This window comes from Typopeltis vanoorti, chromosome 21 (assembly GCF_054136105.1).
Source record: "Typopeltis vanoorti isolate ZY-2024b chromosome 21, IOZ_Tvanoo_1.0, whole genome shotgun sequence".
In the NCBI taxonomy this organism is placed as follows: Eukaryota; Metazoa; Arthropoda; class Arachnida; order Uropygi; family Thelyphonidae; genus Typopeltis; species Typopeltis vanoorti.
Window position 1 is genome coordinate 89018692 of NC_143569.1, and position 3888 is coordinate 89022579.

The 3888-nt window shown below is 41.7% G+C and overlaps 1 pseudogene; it reads left to right on the plus strand.

Annotated features, from left to right (window-relative positions):
* Positions 1 to 296: 296 nt before the first annotated feature.
* Positions 297 to 416, plus strand: LOC150095092 (5S ribosomal RNA; annotated as a pseudogene).
* Positions 417 to 3888: the final 3472 nt, after the last annotated feature.

The following is a 3888-nucleotide window of genomic DNA, read 5'->3' on the forward strand; positions in this document are numbered from 1 at the left end:
AAAGTTTTCTAACGAATACTTCTATGGTTAGACTTAACCATAAGTGTGATGTCAAATAACAGAAAATAAAGAAGAAATTCAAATTCACATTACAAAACATCTTCTGTTAAATAAGCAACAAGCGCCTTACCTGAAATCCCCCCTACTGCCCAGTAATATACTTTGGTTCAATAAAAATTTCGTTAGTCGAAATTTTTAAATAGATGATTTAAATTAAATATTCAATTATTATTTTATTTCAGATTAAATTTTATTAATCATAATATTTTAAAATTAAAAGAGTATTATTAATACTCGTCAGCGGCCACATCGGTTTGATAGCACCAGTTCTCGTTTGATCACTGAAGTTAAGCAAAACCTGAGCCCAGTAAGTACTTGGTAGGGTGCCGACCTTGGAAAACTGGGTGCTGTTGGCTTTATTTTAAGAGCCTGTGTAGCTCAGTGGATGTGGCGTTTGCCAACCACGGCGTTAGCCGCACGAAGGAAGACTTGGTTTCGAGTCTAGTCGGCGACTAGAGGAAATTTTTCTAAGCCTTTTTTCGACCGGTTCCCGAGTTAGTCGATCTCTGGCACGGGCAAGCAGGTTTTTCCTCCCGGAAACTCGGGTTTTTCGTCCTGTAAACTCAAGAAAATCGACCGTAGAACCCACATTATTTCAGACATTAAATATATTGTGTTAGCGTTAGGGACCACGAGATGGCGGCACATTTGAGCCGTCTCTCTTCACTGAGTACAGCTTAATTAGTGATAGCCTTGGGCCATCTATCTCTGATTGGTACCAGTGGAGATTGAACTGCCCACTCAGTCTCCAAAAGTTAGATAGGGCTAAATGGCCTCGCCTACTCCCTGTATACGGGAATAAAAAAGGCGTTAGCTGATTTTTTTTTTTGATTATTAATACTCTTTTAATGGGGTGGAAGCTCTACTACTCTGGTGTGAGTCCCACAATGTCTGCTCAGGTGGGTGTGGGGATACTCACAAGCCCCCACCTGTCAGACTGTGTTGCTGAGTGGATCCCATTGGGGGGACGGGTATGTGCGTTAAGGCTTCAGATGAAAAACCATGATTTGGCTGGAGTGCAAGCCTATACACCTAATCTGAAGTCAGAATACTCTGCCTTCCTAGAGGAAGTGGATGCTGCTTTTGACAGGGTGGTTAGACATGGAATCAGTCCTGCTAATGGGTGACTTCAATGCATATGTTGGAACAGATGACCAGACATGGAGGGGTGTGATTGGGAGGAACGGCGCCCCTGACCTTAACGCGAATGGGTTGAAATTATTGGACTTCTGCTGTACTAACAGCTTGTCCATAATGAATACCTTCTTCCGGCACCGAGACGTCCATAAGTATACCTGGTACAGGGATACACTAGAACAAAGGCCTCGGTGCTGGAAGAAGGTATTCACTGGGACACCTTGGTGCCATCAAGGTGTCCATAAAGGATTTTGTGGATATGTGTCCACAAAATCCATAAGGATTTTGTGGACAACATAAGGACAACATAGATATATGGACATTTATGGAGAAAAGGACACCTTGATGGCACCAAGAAGTCCAGAAAACTTTCCGGGCAAAAAAGGAGTCCTACCTTACATGGCTTAGGGTCAGGTCACCTGAGATGCGTTTGCGGTATGCTGAGGAACAAAAAGCTGCTGCTGAGGCAGTAAAGACAGCAAAGCAGAAGGCTTGGGAATCCTTTGGAGAAAGATTAGACTCATCCTATGTAAATGCAAACAAAGTATTCTGGCAGACCATCCGGCGCCTTCGAGGGAGGAAATCGTGCACAGCAAGAGCAATTAAGGCCTCTGATGGTGCACTTTTAACAACCGAGAAGGATATCCTCCACAGATGGAGGGAATACTTTGAGAGCCTTCTTAACCCCGGTGGCCCAGCAGTTGTGGACATCCAAGAGGCGCAGATCGGGACAATGACTAGTCTCAAAGCAGAAGAGGTCCATTTAGCAATAAAATCGCTAAAATCTGGCAAGGCTGCTGGCGATGATGAAATTCGGCCCGAAATGCTAAAAGTCTTAAATCGAGACGGTGTTCTCTGGCTTACTCGAGTGTGTTAGGCTGCTTGGATATCTGGGCAAGCACCAAAGCAATGGCAGACAGGCAATATAATACCAGTCTTTAAGAAGGGAGACCAGAAGGATTGCAGTAACTATCGTGGCATCTCTCTGCTCAGCCTGCCAGGGAAAGTGTATGCTAAGTGCTTGAAAAGACAGTGCAAGAGCATAGTTGAGTCAAAGTTCCAGGAAGAACAATGTGGCTTTCGTCCTGGTAGAAGCACAACTGACCAAATCTTCACTTTAAGGCAAGTCTTTGAGAAATCTTGGGAATATGCCAAGAATGTCTACACATGTTTTGTGGACTTGGAGAAGGCATATGACCGGGTTCCTCGGGATAAGCTTCGGCAGGTAGTACAGGAGTATGGAGTGGATAGCCAACTATTAGCTGCCATCAAGTCCCTGTATTTTTGTGTCAGGGTAAACAGCACAAAGTCTGAACCTTTCACAGTCTCCGTTGGCCTCCGCCTGGATAGGTTTGTAGCTGTTTGTGCAGACGCCAGAATGAAGATCAGTGTGGCCAAAACTGAAACATTTGTGGTCTCAAGACAACCATCCCAGTGCACTCTACATGTAAGTGGAATCCCAATGAGGCAGGTGGAGAAGTTTAAATACCTTGGATCCATATTTACGAATGATGTAAAATGGGACGTAGAGCTAGATACTCGAATTGGCTTAGCAAGCTCAATACTGCCGGAGCTTGGCCGTTCGATAGTATTGAAGTGGGTGTTAAGCCAGAAGGCAAAGCTGGCTGTCTTCAATACAGTCTATGTCCCCATCCTCACATATGGTCATGAGAGTTGGGTAATGACCGAAAGAATGCGGACATGATTCCAGGCAGATGAAATGAGCTTCCTTCGAGGGGTTGCGGGGCTTACAAGACTCAACAGAGTCAGAAGCTCTGCAATTCGGGAAACTCTCAATACTCAACCGCTGCTTCTCCGTGTTGAGAGATCACAGTTACGTTGGTATGGGCACCTGGTCAGAATGCCAAAAGAGAGGCTCCCTCAGCAGGCCCTCTTTGCTAAGCCAATGGGTGGAAGGCCAAGGACTCGCCGGATAGATTATATCCAAAACTTTGGGTGGACACGTTTGGGAATCCCACCAGAACACATGAGCTTGGTGGCAAAGGATCGTGACCATTGGAAGTTCCTCTTGCAGCTGTTGCCCCCACAACCCAATTAAGAAAGGTGGGCCTTGAAGATGTATGTATGTATGTATACTATAAATAAACAGAATATATAAAAATATTTTTATGCATTTCTATCAACAGAGTAATCAAATGAATGAACAGACGATATCTGAAAACATGAGTGCGCAGGAGCAGAATCATCAAAGACGGCATTATCTCTCATTACTTAAAACTGCATGTACGAAATGAAATAAAGAAATTATGACGTTATTAATTGAGCTCTATAAGTGGTTAATTTGTCTATTACCTAATAAATAACACATATATTTATAAGAAGTTTCTATGCAAGTGTCTAAAATTTATTTCTGCATAGTTTCTAAAAATAATTATAGTATACGAAGCAGAAGTAAAAATCTGAATCGTGACAAATAAACTGTTACAGAACGAATGCAAACAGAAATGCGATAAAAGTAACATTGAAAATATACATGACATTCATCACATAAGACTAACACACGAAATCGAATAAATTAAAATAAAAATGAATATGTATATATATATGTATATATGTATATATGTATATATATATATGTATATATATATATATATATATATATATATATATATATATATATATATATTATACGTTTAAAAACTAAAGTATGTTTATTGAAATGATATCCGT